Source organism: Somniosus microcephalus, chromosome 12 (assembly GCF_052327205.1).
Source record: "Somniosus microcephalus isolate GS21.2 chromosome 12, FLI_Smic_1.0, whole genome shotgun sequence".
NCBI lineage: Eukaryota > Metazoa > Chordata > Chondrichthyes > Squaliformes > Somniosidae > Somniosus > Somniosus microcephalus.
In genome coordinates this window covers 131,659,890-131,680,363 of record NC_140998.1, presented here as the reverse complement: position 1 = coordinate 131,680,363, position 20,474 = coordinate 131,659,890, and the positions used below count along the sequence as shown (strand labels likewise).

General features: G+C 42.9%; 1 long non-coding RNA gene across 1 annotated transcript in view; it reads left to right on the top strand.

Moving 5' to 3' along the window:
* LOC147109532 (uncharacterized) overlaps positions 1-18,829 on the top strand; it is an 89,546-nt gene extending 70,717 nt beyond the window's left edge. The window contains exon 2 of the long non-coding RNA XR_015080303.1: positions 16,633-18,829. This is a non-coding gene — a long non-coding RNA (uncharacterized LOC147109532). The remainder of the gene's footprint in view (positions 1-16,632) is intronic.
* The last annotated feature ends 1,645 nt before the right edge of the window (positions 18,830-20,474 follow it).

Below are 20,474 nucleotides of genomic sequence, written 5' to 3'. Positions count from 1 at the left end.
ACACTACAATTCCTCCCCTTTTAGCCAATCAGTACATAATATTTTAAGTAATCATTAATTACATGTTACAAGAACAATAATCTACACATTGCTGCAGTTAATCAATTATAAGTCAGTCTCTCTGGAGGCTTCCTGACTCGGTCCGGATAACGCCTCGGTGGTGTAGTAGTTTCTGGTGGTGTAGTAGGTTCTTTTGGCAAGGCTGATTCGGCTTGAATGCCAGTGTCGGGTTCGTCGGGTTCCAGTATCACCGGATCGGAGGTAGATACTATGGGTATCTCTACTTCATCATTAGGCATATAGAGTTGTGGTGTAGGTTGTCCCTTTTCGGATGACTCTATGATTTGGTCAGCATGGCGCCTTATTATGCTTTCTCCAATGTCCACGGTATACATCAGCGGTCCTAGTCGTGTGCAGATAGTTCCAGGCTGCCATTTCTTGGTACGGTAGTCCCGGGTCAAAACTTGTTGACCTATCTGGAAGGTTCTAGTTGGCCTTTCATTCATGCCTTGAAATTGCCGGTTCTCCACGTCCCTTCTGATGTTTGGCTTGATCAAATCCAGCCGGCATCTTAGGCTTCTATTGAAGAACATCATGGCGGGAGTTTGGTTTGTAACCATATGTGTTGCATTCCTGTATGCAAACAAGAAGTTATCTACCTTATGCTGTAGATTTATGTCTTCATTACCCATGGCCTTTATGGCCTTCTTGAAGGTCTGGACAAACCTTTCAGCCAATCCATTGGTGGCGGGATGGTATGGGGCGGACATGTAGTGCTTAACCCCATTGTTTTTTAAGCACTTCTTGAATTCTTTGGACACAAATTGCGGTCCATTATCAGAACAGATCTGTTCAGGCAGCCCATTCCTGGCAAATATGGTCCTTAATATTGTGATGGTTTTTTTCCGTGGTGGTGGAGGACATCTTTATTACCTCCGGCCACTTGGAGTGTGCATCAACCGCGATTAAGAACATTGAGTCCATAAATGGACCAGCAAAGTCGATGTGTACCCTTTGCAATGGAGATGAGGGCCACTCCCATGGATGTAGAGGGGCTTGTGGTGGAGCGTTTTGGATCTTCTGGCATTCTAGGCAGCTCTTGGTCATTTCTTCGATGTCTCCATCGATACCTGGCCACCATGCAAACGCCCTGGCTAGGTTCTTCATTTTCACTCCACCCAGATGCCCCTCGTGAAGCTCCTTTAGAACTTTATCCTGGAGTTTGGGTGGAATCACCACTCTGGATCCACACATCAAGGTTCCTCGGCACACTGACAGCTGTTCTCTTCTTTGCGAGAATGCTGGCAACAGTGGTTCGCCATGTGCTGGCCATCCCTTCACTGTTAAATCGTAGACTCGTGAGAGAGTCGGGTCATTTCTAGTTTCCCTTTCAATGGCAGAATTTGTTACTGGTAGACATTCGACTATGGTAGAGTGGAAAATCTCCACTGGGTCTACGGTAGGTGCCTCTTCTACCGTTGGCAACGGTAGGCGCGATAAACCGTCAGCATTCCCATGCTGTTTCAATCCTTTGTATTCTATGTTATATTGGTGTGCCCCTAGAAAAAGGGGCCACCTCTGTAGCCTTTGCGCTGTCATAATGGGAACACCCTTTTTAGGGTTGAATATGGAGATGAGGGGTTGATGGTCCGTCAACAAGGTAAATTTTTGTCCGTGTAGGTAATGGTTGAATTTCTTCACTCCCCATACCAGGCTGAGTGCTTCCCTGTCGATTTGGGCATAGTTACACTCAGCTGAGTTCAATGAGCGTGACGCAAAAGCTATCGGCCGTTCCGAGCCATCAGGGAATCTATGCGATAATACCGCTCCTGCGCCGTAAGGGGATGCATCGCATGCCAGTCTGATTGGCAGTGATGGGTTGTAATGAGCCAACACTTCTTTGGACGTGATTAAGTCTTTGCATTTATGGAAGGCACGTTTACAGTCTTCGCTCCATTTCCAAATTACTCCTGTTTGTAGCAGTTCATTAAGAGGGTGTAGAAGAGTTGATAAGTTCGGTAAAAATTTATGATAGTAATTTATTAATCCCAGGAACGACCTTAATTGTGAAACATTTTCAGGTGCTGGGGCTTTAATGACCGCTTCAATTTTTTCAGGTGACTTATGCAACCCTTCCTTATTAATTATGTGGCCACAATATGATATTTGATTCTGGAAAAATTCGCACTTGGGGTGATTTGCTCGTAGGCCCCGTTCTCTCAGCCTAGTGAGCACCTGCTCCAAATTGGCAAGGTGCTCGTTGTCGTTTTCTCCTGTTACAAGGATGTCGTCTAGGTAGCATTGAGTCCCCGGAATCCCTTGCAGGACTTGCTCCATAGCTCTTTACCAGATAGCTGGAACGGATGCTACTCCGAAAACCAGTCGATTGTACTGGTACAGGCCTTTGTGTGTATTTATCGTGAGATACTTTTTAGAGGCCTCTTCAACCTCCATCTGTAGATATGCCTGTGCCAAGTCAATTTTGGTGAAACGTTTCCCTCCGGATAGTGAGGCGAAAATATCTTCTATCCTCGGAAGAGGATACTGTACCGTGTGAAGGACCGGGTTTACAGTCACCTTAAAGTCTCCACAGATGCAAATTTTTCTCTGTTCTTCAGATTTATCATTATTCAACGTTTTCTTCATGACCGGGACGATGGGTGTTGCCCACTCGCTCCAATCTATTTTGGATAATACGCCTGCCTTTTCCAAATTCTCTAGCTCTGCCTCGACTGCTGGACGAATTGCGTATGGCACCGGTCTTGCCTTAAAAAACTTGGGAATTGCCGCATCTTCCACTTTTATTGAGGCGGTGATGCCTTTCAAGGTTCCTAGTTTCTCTTGAAACACTTCCTTGGCATTGGCCAAGATGTCTTTTAATCGTTCAGGTATGACGTCATCGTCATTTTTTTCCTTACTGGTCACCGTCAGTGCCTGAATGGAGTGCCAGTCTAAACGTATTTTCCTGATCCATTCACGTCCCGACAGCGGTGGACCACCATCTTGTAGAACATATAAATACAAGTTCTGTATTTCCTTGCCGTTGTATACAACAGGCACCCTTATTTTTCCTTTGGGGTATACTTTCTGCCCCGTATATGTTTTCAAGATAATGGATGTGTCTTTTAAAGGTATATGCGGAAATAGCCGCTCGTAATCCCGTCGATTTATGACGGTCAGAGCTGATCCTGTATCTAGCTCCATTTTAACTGGGGACCCTGCTATCGTGAGGGTAACCCAAATAGTCTGGTAATCTTCTTTGGCAATTACATTATGTAATTTGAGACAGCTTAGTCTCTTGTTTTTGGAGTCGCTATCGCTCTTCTGGTCTTCGGAGCTACTGTCCGTCATCATTTGTACCTTTCTGTACTTTATTGATTTCTTTTTTTCCCTGTCTGTGGATTTTTTTTGTCCAGATCGGCATACCCGTGCAATGCGTCCAATCTTTCCACATTGCCTGCATGCTTTGTCCTTGAACCAGCAGTCCCTCTGGTCATGGGTGGATCTGCCGCAGCGATAACATCTCTCTCAACCCTGTGTCATTTCATGGGTGCCGAAGTCCTGTGTCTTTTGTTGTATCTCTGCAGCTCCTCTTGCGGCTGCTTCGTATGATACAGCCATACTGAAAGCCTTGTCCAGTGTCAAATCTTTCTCAGAAAGCAGCCTTTTCTGTGTTCCTTCACTTAGGAGACCGCAGACGAATTTGTCTCGAAGATAATCTGCTAGTCCTGCCCCGAATTGGCAGTGCTTTGATAGCTTTCTTAATTCGGTGAGGTAATCAGCGTTACTTTCACTCTTGTGTTGATTCCTCTTGAAGAATTTGAATCGTTCCGCTATCAGCAGCGGTGTTGGGTTTAAGTGCTCCTGTAGGGTATCAACAATTTCCTTAAAATTCTTGTCCTTTGGTTTGGCTAGAGTGATTAAGTTTCGTAACAGCCCGTATGTCTTTGCGCCCATTAGATTTAGAAGTACTGACGCTTTTTTATCATTTTCTATTCCATTTGCGGTGCAATATACCTCCACTCTTTCCACATATGTGGTCCAATCCTCTATATCGTTATCAAAAGCATCAATATTGCCAGCCTTAGGCATCCTGGAAAAAAAATGGCGCTTCCCAGGCTTTTCTTTCTTTTCTGCAGAATAGATATGGTGCTTCCCGCGCTTCCCCGCCGCTGCTGCCGATGACGACGCTGTTTTCCGCGTTTTTAAAAAAAAAAAAAAAAAAATTATTTACAGGTGGAGACTTGTTCCTGCCGGACTCTCTCTGCTAGGTGTGAACGCCGACCTGCTTGCAGCGCCGGCCATCTCCCGAGTGCTCCCTCCCCGTCTGTTACTGCTTGCCTCCGCCTTCGCTGCTTGGCCTCGCTGCAGAGCCAGCCGCTGGAGCCCCAGCCCGACGCCCAGGAAGGATTATTGCCACCAGCTCGGCTAGCTGGTGAAACCACAGCTTTTTCTTTTTCTTGCTTTTCTTCGACTTTGGACATCTGAGGAATCGATGTCCTTGAGGTGCTGCCGAATTGCAGGTAAGTCCGTTTCCAATTCGTCGCCACTGTTGTGTCCGTGTGTTAATAGAGACACTGAAGGCAGGAGTTGGTTTCACAGGTGTTTACTGAACAAAGTCTGGAGGTGAACTGATACAACACAATATACAGGCTTATATAGCCCGAGTGACCATTACCGGCATTACAGTACACAGGGGGCTCTTAAAGGCACATACACTACACAATTCCCCATTCACTACCAGTCCCACACTCCTTAACTTCCCTCTGTCACTGACCATCACATCGTCCTCTTGCCCGCAATGCAAAAATAAAAGCCAACACAAAATACACATTCCAATCCAAATTTATAAATTAAATCATGCCATATTGTATACATAAATAAACTAATCACCCTTGTGCATTCCCTTAATGCCTGTCTTCTGTGTGCCTTTGCCTGTCCTACTGCTCCTATGAGGTGCTACCCCAATGATTGCAGCATTGGCTGGTAGAAGGCTGCTGACTTTCAGTGGGGGAGACTGCAGATGGCCTTGGAGGATTACCTCGCGCAGCTCTGGGCCTGGAAGGTCCGGCTTCAGACTGCACCATCTCTGCATGGGCAGCAGCAGTCTGGGCTGGCTGGCTGAAAGGCAACAGCAAGGGCACTGGCGGAGTGGCGGGAGTGCAAGCAAGAATGCGATCATCCACAGAGAGGACAGCAGACTCATACTCCACGGAGCCACTGCCAATTTCCTGGGGCTGTGCCTCAGCAATCCTAGTAATCTGTTGGAGAACAGATTGCTGAACTGCTGTGACACCCTGGAAGCCTGTTTGAACACTGGTATCCGGAGCCATGATGGCAGCAGTCTGAGCTTCCACTGGAGCACTCCCACATTGGGTGGAAGCTGAGACATCAGTCATCGGATGCTGCATCATAGTTGGTTCCACAAGTGTGTAGATGCTGGAAAGGATGGGCTCCAAAGCAAAGAGCTGTGCCAAGTTGGTGCTAGATTCCGCCATGCTCCATTACATTGAACAATGGTTTCCTTGCAGGCTTCCCAATGCACCAAGCATTTCGGTGTGCACACCCTTTTTCTGTAGCCTGGCCCATCGAAGTCCTCACATTTGTCCTCTGCAGCAGACCTAGTTTGCGACATTGCCCTCCAGCGAGCTGGCACCTGCGCTCTCCTTTCCCCCTGCCCTGGCTGCAGCGCACTTGTGTTTGGTGTCTCACCACATGCATATCCTGGCTCTATGCTTTCCTCTAAATTATACGCAGTATCCGTATCTGAGCTGGTGGCTGCAAGTGTGAAATCGAATAATGGTGTGTCTTCATCTTCACTGTCTTCCTGCTCTTCCACCACTGCCTGGGTAGGTTGCAGTTCTTGGGTATCTGAAATAAAAAGGGACAAAGGTTGGGTTGTGGTGAGGGGAAAGGAGAAAGTAAGAAGTGCGTGTTTATATCATCTGCAGCTTGTAAGTCAGAAGAGTGTTGTGGATACGGGAGAAGGAGGATTAGATATGAGAATACTGTCATCTTCAATAGCTTCAGCCACGGCCTTAGCAATGGCCCTTCCCATAATGGCCAGCACCATCTCCTCCATGAGGGTTAGAACATGCAGGTGCACCTCTTCACCTCCAGGTAGTTCCTTCTGCCTCCGATTGTGTGCTACCTTCTCCTGCAAGAGAGAGGGAAGTGTGTCATTGAATGTGGTGCAATGTGTTTGGGTGATGTGGTTATCATGGCTGAATAGCTGGCAATGTGTGCAAGCTGCTAGATGTGGGTGTGAGGCTTGCAACAGTGCTAAGTGTGTGAGGGTGAGGTGAAGCTACCACTGTTAGGTATGAGTCCTGATTGTTAGAGATTGTTGGTAGGTGAGTGATGGAGGTGTGGTGAATTGAGCAGTGGCTGATGTGATGCAGTTGGTAGGATATGGCATTTGAAGATGCATTCACTGATTAATCACTCATGTGAGATCATTAAATGTGTTCCGGCACTGCATCCAGGTCCTTGGGGCTACACTCTTGGCATTAACATCCACAGCTATCTGTTCCCACTACCTTCTCATCGTGTGCCTGGAGGGCCTCCTGCATCCCCGTCCCCTCCCACCCAACACCCCGAGGAAAGAGGGTGTCTCTCCTCCTTTCCATTTCCTCCACGAAGAAATAGTTCATTAATAAATAGATATTCTTATTATGAACACAGCTAGCTTTTGCTAGACACTTTTATTGAGCACATGTGGACTAGGTACAGTATCTGTAGAGGCTTCCATCTTGACTGTTGCCTTGTGGGTAGCCTAGTGCCTCATGGGTAATGTAGTCTTAATATACATACAGCTGGGTAGTGTAGTCTTATACATACAGCTATATACAGCTCTACGGCTCCACCTAGTGTCCACTATAGAATGACATGTTATTGATCATTACATCCCCCTTCCTTTGAGGTTTAACAAAATCAATGTCAATCAACTTTCAAGAAAACAATAAAGATAATATCAGTAACACTTTTGTTAGTGCTCTATAAACATAAACATTTTCAAAGCTTTACATTGTACTCAAAGATTAAGTCTATCAGGCTTTTTTACTTCACGTGTGGATCTTCTCAACACGGGCAAGTCTGATGTGTCTTCATGAGATTGTTCTGGCGGTGAATGACAAGATGCAGTTGCGGCATTGTCATCAATCTGCTCTTGAATAGTCTCTTGTGTTTTTAGGAGGGAACGGCGGTTCCTCCTGAGAATCTGTCCTTCCTCAGTTCTAACAGTGTATGACCTTGGTCCTACTTCCTCAAGAACTGTAGCTTTCCTGTTCCATGCATCTGGATCCTCAATCCTGACAACATCATCCCTTGTCAATGGTTTCAGAGTTTTGGATGACTTGTCATAGTATGATTTTTGTTTCAGCTTTAACAGTTGAAGTCTCTGTCTCAGTTCCTCACTTGCTGTTCTTTTGCACAGCAGTGTAGCGTGGTGCGCAACTTGCGACCCATTAGTAGTTCAGCAGGTGAAGAACCACAGTCTAAAGGTGAGGCTCGGTAGCTCAGCAGGGCGAGATAAGGATCAGACTTGCTTTCTGTCGCTTTCTTCAGTAGCTGCTTGAGAACTTGAACACCTTTCTCTGCCTTACCATTTGACTGAGCATACAAAGGACTGGATGTGATGTGCTGAAAGTCATAATGTGCTGCAAACTGTTGCCACTCCTTACAGTTGAAGCACGGACCATTGTCGCTAACGGCAATCCTGGGAATTCCATGTCTGGCGAAGATGGATTTCACATGCATTATGACACTGCTTGCTGTGGTGCTTGAGAGCAGCGCCATCTCAGGATAGCTAGAATAGTAGTCAATCACTATTAGATAGTCTTTACCATTTAAATGAAAAAGGTCCATACCAACCTTTTGCCATGGTGCTGTTGGTATGTCAGCTACTATCATTGGTTCCTTTGCTTGTTTGTTTTGGTGTTTCTGACATGTCTCACATTTGCCTATCATGTTCTCAATGTCCTTATTTATGCCAGGCCAATAAACAGTGTCTCTTGCCCTCCTTTTGCATTTTTCAATTCCGAGGTGTCCCTCATGAATCCTTTTGAGCATATCTTGATGTAGAGCCTGTGGAATGACTATCCTGTTCTGTTTTAGTAATAGTCCACTTGCGACACTCAATTCTGACCTTATGTGAAAATATTTTGGACAGGAACCATGATGAATGTTCTCTATTACTGTTTGTAACACTGTATCTTTTACTGTTTCTTCTGCTATTTGCTTTGATTTTGTGTCTGACACGGGCAGCGCAGCAGTGACCATACTCACATGAACATCCACGTCTTCTTCAGTAGAGCTCACATGACTCATTGTGGGTGCTCGGGATAGTGCATCTGCTAACACTATGTATTTGCCTGGTGTGTAGATCAGTTCAAAGTCATATCTTTGCAGCTTCATCATGAGTCGTTGAATCCTTGGAGACATCTCATTCAGGTTTTTTTTTCTGATGGCAACCAGAGGGCTGTGGTCTGTCTCAACTGTGAAGGTGGGAAGTCCATATATGTAGCCATGAAACTTTTCTAGTCCAACTACCAAGCCTAGACATTCCTTTTCGATCTGGGCGTATCGACACTCAGTATCAGTCATAGACCTGGAGGCATAGGCAACAGGCTTCCAATCTTCACCCTCTGCTTGTAGCAAGACCGCACCTAGGTCATCTTTTGATGCATCCGTTGACACTTTGATTCTTTTTGTTGGGTCAAAGAAGGTGAATACAGGTGTGGTTGTCAGCACTGTTTTGAGGTTTATCCACTCTTGTTCATGTCGTTCTGTCCATGCGAACTCATTTGTTTTACGTAGCAGGTCTCGCAGACAGGCTGTCTTGGCTGACAAGTTAGGAATGAACTTTCCAATGAAGTTTATCATCCCCATGATGCGTAGCACTCCTTTTTTGTCAGTGGGTCGGGGCATTTTGAGTATGGCGTTTACTTTTTCCATATCTGGCTCTATTCCTTTACCAGATAGATTATCTCCTAGGAAAGTGACTTCCTGGACGCCAAACTGACACTTGGCTTTGTTGAGCTTCAGTCCATTCCGGCGTATGCTCTGTAGCACTTCAGTCAGTCTCTCATTGTGTTCTTTCAATGTGGAGCCCCAGATGATGATGTCATCAACATAGACCCGAACTCCTTCCAGACCTTCAATTATGTGTTCCATCGCTCTATGAAAGATTTCAGATGCAGATATTATCCCGAAAGACATTCTGAGGAAACAATACCTGCCAAATGGTGTGTTGAAGGTACAGTATTTGGTGCTCTCTTCATCCAGTTTTAGTTGCCAAAATCCTTGTGAGGCATCGAGCTTTGTAAAGTATTTGGCACCTGACATTTCACTGGTGATTTCTTCTCGCTTGGGAATCTGGTAGTGTTCACGTTTTATGTTTGCATTTAAGTCCTTTGGATCCATGCATATTCTTAGATCATTGTTCCTTTTCTTTACACATACCATGGAGTTAACCCAGTCTGTTGGCTCTTCGACTTTCCTGATGACTCCTAGTGTGGTCATTCTGTCCAGTTCATTCTTGAGCCGGTCACGCAGGGGTGCTGGAACTCTTCGTGGAGCATGTACCACTGGCTGAGCATCCTGCTTTAGCTGGATCTTGTATGTGAATGGTAGAACTCCAAATCCTTTGAACACATCCTGGAAATTACTCACTACAGAATCCACGGAGTCATCTGGTCTGCTTATGGCACAGTTTGTACGGTAGACTCTCTTGACCAGTTCTAAGTCTTCACAAGCTTTGTCACCTAATAGTGAATCAAGTCTTTCAGCCACAACAGAAAACATGAGATGATGCACTTTGTCTTTGACTCTCACTTTAAGTCTGCATACACCTAAGCTATCTATTTTCTGTCCATTATAGTCCTTCAGTAGTACTGACTTTTTCTGTATTTTGGGCTTTTCTTTCATATTGTTAATGTCACTCATACTGATTAAGTTTGCTTTTGCCCCAGTGTCTAGTTTCAAGGTAACTAATGCTCCATTTACCTGCAGTGGGACCATCCATTTGTCCTCTTTTACTGCATTAACTTTATGTTCAGCATTGTCCATTTCTGAGGGCTGCACATTTTCTGTATCCTTTTTGATATTGTCACATGACACCATTCCTACAAAAAATGTCTCACTTAAATCAGTGTCCTCAATTACATTAACTCGTTGCCCTTTCTTAGTTTTTACTTTTGAAAAGCATTGTTTGGCAAAGTGATTCTTTCCATTACACTTTGTGCACATTTTTCCAAACGCTGGGCATTGTCTTAACTGGTGTTTGTAACCACAGCGTTTACAATTAAAAATGTCATCCTCCGAATGCTTTTCATTTCTGTTCTGCCCACGTTTCTTCCCCTTGTAGGACACCGCACCGACAGCAGCATTATCACTCATTACAATCGCATCATTATTGATTTCACTGAAAGTCTTCGCGTGCTTTTGAGCTAGCTCGCTGGCTTGGCATATTTTCACCGCATTTTCCAAATTTAGTTCGGTTTCTCTCAACAGACGTTCCCTGACTTTTTTATCATGAATACCAAACACAATCTGGTCACAAATCATGGATGCTTTGAGCTCAGAGAAATTACATGTCTGTGCTTTCAGTTTCAGATCAGTTATAAAGCTATCAAAAGTCTCATTTTGCTGCTGTGTCTGAGAACGGAAGATGTATCTTTCATAGGCCTCATTCTTTTTGGGAGAGCAATGTGCATCAAATTTTTTTAGCACATCTTCTAATTTTTCTCTGTTCTCCTCTGGATTAAATACAAATGTATTAAATACCTCTATTGCCTGTGGGCCTGCAACCGTAAGCAGCAACGCTATCTTCCTTGCGTCTGGCTTCGTACCGAATCCGATGGCTGCAATGTAGAGTTCGAATTGTTGTTTAAGAGTCTGCCAATTGTAGTCGTTGTTTCCTGTGAGTTTCAAACGCTCTGGTGGCTTCAAATTCTCCATGTCGCTTTTCACAATTTTCAGCAGATCTTCACCATCCTGGTAGCATCTTATGTTCATTAATAAATAGACATTCTTATTATGAACACAGCTAGCTTTTGCTAGACACTTTTATTGAGCACATGTGGACTAGGTACAGTATCTGTAGAGGCTTCCATCTTGACTGTTGCCTTGTGGGTAGCCTAGTGCCTCATGGGTAATGTAGTCTTAATATACATACAGCTGGGTAGTGTAGTCTTATACATACAGCTCTACGGCTCCACCTAGTGTCCACTATAGAATGACATGTTATTGATCATTACAGTGCAGTGTCCAAAAACCATGGGGCCTGCTGTCTCCCATGGTCAGCCATTCTTCTTATCTATCCCAGGTCAGATTCAGTTGCAGGACAACTCCCAGCTTCTGCTCCAGCCACAGTGCACCTCCCTTTTAAGAGGTGTAGGCTAGCTTTAAGTAGTGCAAGTTGGTAATGATATTGGGCCCCCTGCTGTTGCATGCAGCCAATGAACAGCGTGTGGAGCTGGCTGCACGCAGAAATCATTATAATCAGCAGGCAGCACAATTTTACCATGCTGCCTGCACTCCACTCCGGGCGTGGGTTATCCGCATATCGCGATCCCCGCGCCCGATTTTGGGGCTAACCAATGTAACCCCTGTAGTTTCTCACGGTCATGAAGCACTAATGGGACCTATTTGTATTCTGTCTGAATTTGTTGTTGCATTTATCGTTTTAATTATTTAAAACCAGATGAATTTTTGCTGAATTTGAATTTTTAGTCTTTAAAGTCCAAGTAATATTTCTTGCACCAACCATGTGGAATACCTGTTTATCTGATATACATGCACAAGTGAAAAAGATTCAAATACAATGATGAAAAAACAGAATTTCTTGTAGCACTCTTAAAAATGCGAATGGGCCATTGTGTTGAAATTAGAGCACCTTCTTAAACATTAAGTCAAAGTTCTATGTACCCACTAAAAGTTTTTGCATTGATTTGAATTCATGAGAGATTCATTCCCCTTTTGAACTGCAGCGTGTACTTCCCATACTCTGACAAGGATCAGTATTCTGTTTTTAGTTTTTCCAGAAGTGCTAACTTGGTGAACTGATGAAGAAAGTAGAATGGGAAAGGCGAGAGTTGCTTGTTCCCCAGGTTGCTTGTGAAGGTTACACCAGTATGAATAGGCAGGGATACCCTTGTGAGCAAATAAAATATAAAAGTATAAGGATTGTTGCTGAAAACCAGTATGAGCTGAAATGGAACTGATTTTTTTTTACAGTTTTTATTGAATTAATTCACCAAATATAGTCATTCACACACCATTGTGGGGGGGTGGGTGGTGGGTGAGATTTTAACCCCCATGGACGGTTACGTTGGGGGTTAAAATTGGGACGTAAACATTTTACATTTCTCAAACCTGACTCCAACCCTGCCCACTTCTGGGTTTAGCGGAGCTGGGTTGGGGGCAGGCGACCAACCTGCTCTCAGGAGGCGGGAAGGTCAGTAAAATCTTTTAAGGAGGCTGCATGCCTCCACTTTATCTAACTAAAAAAAAAAAAAAAATTTAACCCATGTCATCGCCGCCACAGGAATCCCGGCAGGTAAAAGGAGGCGAGAAGGGCCAGATCCATGAGGTAAGTGCATTTACAGCAATGCCTGTGGGCCAGGAGGAGCAGGAATGCTTCCCCCTCGGCTCATCAAGCTAACCTCTTTACACACCCGCGATGTCCGACTCCCTCCATGAGCTCTGACTGCTCACCCGTCCCCCGCGAACTCCGACCGCTCACCCCTCCGCGATCTCTGATTGCTCACATCCCCCCCCCCACTCCTCCCCGCGATCTTCGACCGCTCAACCTTTCCCCTGCACTCTCCGACCGCTCACTCCCCCGTGAACTCTGATCGTTCATTTCCTCCCCACAATCTTTGACCGCTCAACCTTTCCCCCCCCCCCCCCCCCCCAATCTCCGACTTGCCTGCCTACGCTCCTCCGGCTGTTTTTCCACCCGACAGGCAGCGAGCTTGTCAATCAAGATGTCTGTCGGGCAGGAAATCCATTTTTGAAAGATTTTAAATCCGGTCTCGCCATTAAATTCGGTCAGAACAGCCCCCCACCACCCCCCGTGCTCCCTTCCCATCTCCAAATAAAGATCTGGGCCCCTGAGTTCTGATAATGTGGGTTTCTGCCCATAATTCCTTACACTGTACTAGTGTCTCAATGGCCCTGAAATTAGGATCGGGAGCTTGCCGCACGTGCAAGCCCCCGATGTTCACTTACCCAGCGCGCTGACATTTTAATTCTGGCCCGCATTGCATTTCCTCTGACTGGCCCGCTTGAGGTGCTGCTGCATTGTGCGTGCGTGACCCAGCGGCGTACTTAGTGCGATGAGCCGGCTGGGATCACGTGAGCACAGGGCAACCAATGGGAGATTGCATAAGTTCATTCATGAGTTTGACAGTAAGAGCTGTCAAACTCATGAAAACTCCTGGCCCCAAAACACTACTTAAACCTGAAAGAAAATTTAAAAAAACATTGCACTACTTAAATGAACCATAAAGAACTCTGAAAAACTATTTTAAACAATAATTTTAAAATTTGAAAAAAAAATTTATATAAAAAATCGGGGCTAAAACTAAACTTACCTTACTGTAAATTCTTTAAAAATAACAAACCTGTGGGAAAAAATTTCTCAATTGTATTAATAGACCACTTACCTGAAAAACTAAGTACTTACGTGTGGTTTTTCAATGCGTAAAGACCAGAGGCCTTTACACACGCGCAACTCTGGGGGGGAAAAAAAAGGAATTTCACTGCGCACGCGCTGCCTGTGCAGTCGTGTGCGTTCTGCCTCTTAACCCCTTGGGTCAGAGGACAGGAAATGCCGGTTTTCAGTGCATGCGCTGTGCATGCACTGAAAACCGGCAATTCCTCCGGGCACACGCGTGAGTACCCCGTCCGTACTCACGCGTTGTGACAGGAGTTACTGGGCCAATATATTTTGGGACTCATAAAATTAGCTTTTGTTGCATTGCTGTGCAACATAGCATCAAACTATAGATATTCCGGCATTTGTTGTAATTATATTTTATGGATTCCATTGTCTTAAGATCTATTGTCCATTGTAAAAATGTCTCCTTGGAGTTTAAGCAACTTTTTCTCCTCTAATCAATGTTTTCAAACCTTTTTGAAGAAATGTGTGCTGCAAACAATTCCTGCATCTGTTTGTAGTTCCATAGAATGACAAATTGTGTGTTTTGTTCCTTTTCATTTGATCTTTATTAAATATGGGCAGTAATTTCCGCTCTCTTACTTCCTGGAAATATTCTGCCTTCTTCGCAAAACTGAGTGTCAAGAACACTCTGCTTGTGTACTGAATATCTTTGATACACTTGAATAACAAATTAATCACTTATTCTGATTACCCAGGATATGGCAGAAGTTTTAAATGACTACTTTGTATCAGTGCAAAAGCAAAATACTGCAGATGCTGACAATCTGAAATAAAAACAGAACATGCTGGAAACACTCAACATAAGCTTCTGGAGAAGAAGGTCATGTCGTACTAACCTGGTTGAGTTTTTGAAGGAGCACCTATGTTAATTGATGTAGGTAGTCTGGTTGAAATCATATACCTAGACTTCCAAAAAACTTTTGACAAGGTGTCACACAATAGTCTACTTTAGTCCTGTTGATTGGCGGGCAGATCTTGGGCTGGATAAGGAAGTAGTTGCATTTTCATAGGCAGATGGCTGTTATTAACAGTGGTGGTTCTGCATGGAGACTGGTTACAAGTCGAATCCCACAGGAATCAACGTTGAGACTATTGCTCTTCATGATAAGGCAACTTGTTCTACCAAAGGTCAATGACCCTCTGCGAAAAGAAAAACCTCCCGACATCTAATCTAGTTCTGTGCTTATGGTCTGGATGAAAGGTTGGTGAAACTGTTTGCAAGTTCGTGAATGACGCAAAGATTTGTGCTAATTTTAGGACATTTAGATGAGATAAAAGATTACAATCAGGGATTGGGATTAAAATGGGACTGCGCCTGGCAAATGACATTTAATGTAGACAAATGTAGTTTCATGTATGTGGATAAGGCTTATTGCCAAGCATATGTATACCATGCAGGGTTCCAAAATAAAGACTGTTGAGCAGGAAGAAGACCTAGCTGTTGTTGTACATGAATCTCTAAAGGTTCAGGACCAATGCCGCAAAGCTATAGCAAGCATTCAAAAGGGAGCTGGAGGAATTCTAAGCTGTGGCTGATATCACAGCACACAATAAGTAGGTTGGGGTATTGGGTGATGTCTCTCATGCTCACTGTAATCTCTTGGGACTCATTTTGATTGCCTTTGGCTGTCAGAGAGGAATTTCCAAGTTTTTTTCCCCCCCTGAATTGGCTAGTTCTGAACTATCTTTGTGCCTCTTGCAGGCGATCGCATGGCTGCCGGTGGATGGGGCATGATGGGGGTTATGATGCTCATGGTATGGGATAGGCTCAGTGGAACAGCTGGTCTTTTTGTGTCTGTTATTTTTGTATGTTCATACTAAATTTCTTATTTTGATAATGTTTTGTTGTACCAGTATGCTTTTGCACTATTTTTTCACCTAATTTCTATGTAATGATGTCTTGCTGTACCTTTTAATTTATTTTTTGGTTGTCTAATATACACTGGTAGTTGGAAGGGTTAGGCCTTGTTCTAATGAAGGCTGCTTTGTTTTCAGAATTTATGGTTCAGTTATAGTGTAAACTTGCTGAAAATAGGAGTGACTATGCTGGGGGAAGTGGCTAGATTCCCTATAAAAGCAGCCCTATTCAAACTGGGAAGAGGTGGGAGGTTTGAGGAAAGGGTTGGGGAGATCGCTGAAGTTGACTGCAGAAAAGCAAAAGCATCCACTGCTTGGTAAATGTTTCACTTGTTACTTGCCTCATGAAAACATTATTAATGAACGTCACCACTCTTTTTGCCTATTTTGGCTTCATAGTTGGGTGTCTACTTGCACACCTATGTTCCGGGCAAACCCATCATAGATTACAAAAGTTCATGGGTCATTTTAATCTACTGGAGATTAAAATGGCCTATGAAATTTTGTAATCTGTTTTTCTGAAACATGATTGCATACTACAGTTGCAGAAAAGTGCAACTATTATTGGTTACTGATTAAATTTTCAGAATTATTTTGTTGGTATTTTCTTAGGATTGATTGTCCAGTTAATCTCGTGATCTAATTACAGGGATGATGATGATGATGATTTCTTGACTGAAGTCTTGCATTGTTGGAAACCACAGTTTATGCATCCAGAGGTTGACCCATTTGAACACCCTGTATTTTTATTGAATTTGAATTCAACTTAACACTTTTCTGAGAAAGTATCCCTATGTATAATTTGGCTGCTGATTTTAATATTTGGGGAAAATGGCACAGTATCACTATAAAACAAATTGAAAAGGTGTGTAAACTGAATTGGCTTCTAACCAAATGAGACCGGACATATTTGCCTGATTTGCATTTTCTAACACATTTTGTACTTTAGTTGGTAATTGAAGATTTTGAGCAGTATTAGATTCTTATGGTTTCTGCCCTAAAATACTGGCCTTGTAAAGATTGACTGATGCTTTAACATCTATGTTGTACTGTGTATCTGTAATTATAATTATTTCTTCCTTCTGCAGAGATAGAATTCATTGAGGATGTTGTGCCAGAACATGACCTGTGCCCTGAGATCTCTGGCTGTAATCTGCTAAATAGGCAGTGCGTCTGTGAAATCGTACACTCCTGTGTCAACCTGTTCATGTATCCTGATCTGGATGCCTGTACCGCTACCTCAGGACATGTCCCAGGTACAGTAAATTGGTAATTGTGGTTGAACATTTTGAAAGTAAATAAGAACAACTGTGCACGTGATAGTGTATGCTAGTAAATTTAATTTGCATGTGGATGCATTTGAAATCAATTGTGCACAAGATATATGGATAGATAATCACACCAATATAGAACAATGAGTACACATAATAAACGCTGCATATTGAAAATGGTCCACTAAATATATTGTCTTGTAGTCAATCCCTTCTGGGTATCCATTGTTCCATATATAATCTGCACTAGAAAATAAATATCCTGGTGAAAAATTTGGCAGTGGGCCTGGAGCTGTTTTGTTTTTCACTTTCTGATACATATTTGTCTTTGAGGGAGTTCATAGTAAATAGGCAGAGGTAGTGCCAAAAGAGCTTCAGTTGCCAATTAAGTTGTCTGCTTTAAACAGTTTGTTTTAGACTCCTTTGTTGTGATAGCTTTACAAAATGACTAGTGAAAAATGTTACTTAACTTTCTTGCTCCACTCTTTAAAAATTTGAAAATGTTAGTAATCTCATAGTTTTTTTTCCAGAACTAGATGAAAATCTTTTCATTTTGTTTCCTCTCACTTGTTTGTCTGAGATCAAACTGTTTAAACAACCGTAAGAATGTGACTATCCAACTTTATCACTTCATTTACTAGCTAATTGTGGTTGAGGCTAATTGAAGCATTCAGCTACTTTATTGAAGTATGAAGAATAGAGTATTCTTTATGGTGTTTTGAAATAGCTTATGTAGCTTTTAATGCCATGATATAATAAGACATCCACTTACCATACCCAGCACTACTATGGAGCCACTTAAAGTATATCAACATAAAACAATACTACAGATGCTGAAAATCTGAAACTAATACAGGAAATGTTGGAAACACGAAGCAGGTTAGGCAGCACCTGTGAGGAGAACAGACAAGTTAATACAATAGCAAAATACTGTGGATGCTGGAAATCTGAAATAACAACAGATAATACTGGAAGCTGGCCTGCTGAGTGTTTCCAGCATTTTCTGTTGTTGTTACAGACAAGTTAATGTTTGATCAGAACTAGAAGATATTATTGATGAACAACATTTTAAAAAGGAACTGAACAAGGGGAGGAGGTTGTGGGAAAAATGCACGCACACAGACACTCGTGCGCACACATGCATGCACAGGATAGGCTTATTGAGAGGGATGCATGAAAAACTGGCAAAGCAGCCTCCACTTAAAGTATCCATGTCTGGATCTTGAAAGCTTCTTGAATATTGGTTTGTTAATTATGACATAACCTGTTGCATTCACATGAACCGTTTAGTTGCATCCTGTAAAGAATAATGAAAAGAATGTCTTGTTACAGTTTCTGGTGTTCCATTGAGCCTGCTTCAACTTGATGCACTTAACGAAGTATGTTTAAACATAGGACTAATTGTGGTCTGCAGCAAGCATTAGTTCAGGGGAGGCATTTTCATCCACAATTTGAGTGTAGTTATGCGTGGAACGCCCACTGTGAGATTCCTGTAGACAGATGGTGCAACGGAAATTCTCAATTAACACATGCAGAGTAACCTTTCTCCGCACCAGTTCAGTTCTCTGCTTTTAATTCCAGTCTGCACTTGTATCAGACATGATAACAATTAGAACATTGTAAAAAAAAAAAAAAAAACACCTATTTATAACGTCATCCAAACCATTCTACAAAATGCTTATTAATGTATTGCTGTGGCGGAGCCACTGAATGACTCTGGGCAACTGTACATAATTCCCTTTAATGATGTTCTAACACCAGCCTAAGCCTGTACCACTGTGTTAGACATTACTTTGTTTTGTATATAGTGTTTGTATGCACGGGGCGTGGCCCCTTTAAGGGCGCGGGAAAACGCGGGCAAACGCAATGACATCACGTCGCAAACCACGTGACTGCCCAGGCAGTCCTCGTGGAATCTCCATCTTGTTAAGACCTGTTTTCGTGGCTCTCCTGTATCGATCTCATCAAAATGTTTGAACTCGTTTAGTCTTACATTAAAGATCTGTTTGATTGATCTCCTGAGTCGACCTCAGTTATTAGTTAGGAATTCGTCAATTCCTACATTGCCATGTAAAGTTAAAATTAACATGTAACTTTTTAAAGTCCTTTTTACTACTTGCCAAATGTATGGTATAAGCAAATGAAATATGATCAATACCTACATGCACCTCTCCATGACTCATTTGTAACATTGTTTGTATATAATTGGGTTATTTCTATTATGATGTGACTTACATCAGTATCTAACTACTTCTCATATATCCACTGTTTACCAAAATGGCGCCTCTTAAACTATTCAAGTCTTTGATCTTTAGAGCTTCTTGAATATGTGGCTTCCTTTGTTTTCTGTCACTACAAATTTGAAAATGTTAGAGGAAGTATAGTGTATTGAATTTCTCCATGCTTCTAGCTGTTCTAAAGGAAGATATCTTTACACCTAACAGCCTCTCTCAGTCACACATTGTTTTGTGCAATAGAACCTCTGACAAGAGGCAATCTGAGAACAGACATCTTGTGTAGCACTCCTGCTGTGACATCATGAATTTTTAGTTCCAGTGATGAGATGAATGAGAAATGGACTTAAAATTGAATGTTTTGTCACTGGTTTGAAAATATTATTCTAGGCGGAAGAATTTTACACAGTAATTTTATGGCATGAAACGGGGTAGTACGAATTGCATGTATGAAAGCACTGCAATCTCCCTTTAATATTTAAGAGCACAACAGTTATTAGGGAATCCCAGAGGCTTTTAGAAATGGAGGTCCAGGCCTTAGTAAGTTGGTTGAATTCTTTGAGGAGGTGACGAGGTTGGTGGATGAAGCTAACCCAATACTGTACATACGTATATATTGATTTCCTGAAAGCCTTCGATAAAATGCCACATCTCTACAGCTGCATTTAGAGAAGGCGATTAAGTAAGGTGTTATGTGGGATTAATGGGCAGATTTTAAGGTAGATAGCAATTTGGTGCATTCTCATAGGCAGAGGGCAGTAATTCATAGAAACAGCTCTGCATGCAAGAGGTCCATTCACTAGTAGAGTCCGGCAGCAATCAGTGTTAAGACTGTTGCTGTTTATCATCTTTACCAATGATTTAAATGAAAGAATTATCAAGTTTGATGACACAAAGTTGCGTGCAGGAGTTGCGAAAGATGAAATAATTAAGTTACAGGCTCATTAGGATACATGTGTTGCAGATGGCCATCAATGCGAATGAGTGCAGTATGATGCATTTGGGTCTGGGTAATTCTAGGCATGTGTATACCAAGCAGGATTACCTGCTGAAATGTTAGCCTTGGCTCAGTGGTAGCATTCTCGTCTCTGTATCACTCCAGGACTTCAGCACGTAATCTAGGCTGACACTTCAGTGGAGTACTAAGTGAGCATTGTCGGAGGTGCCAACTTTTGGGCAAGATGTTAAACCAAGGCCCCGTCGGCCTGTTCAGGTGGATATAAAAGATCACATGACACTAATTGAAGAAGAGCAGGGGAGTTCTCCAGTAACCTGGACAACATGAAGCCCTCAACCAACAAAAACAAAAATTAATTGGTTGTTCCCCTCGTCGCATGTGGGACCTTGTGTGCAAATTAGCAGCTGTGTTTGATTGCAAAATCACACTTCAAAAGTAATTCATTGGCTCAAGTGTTTTAGGACGTC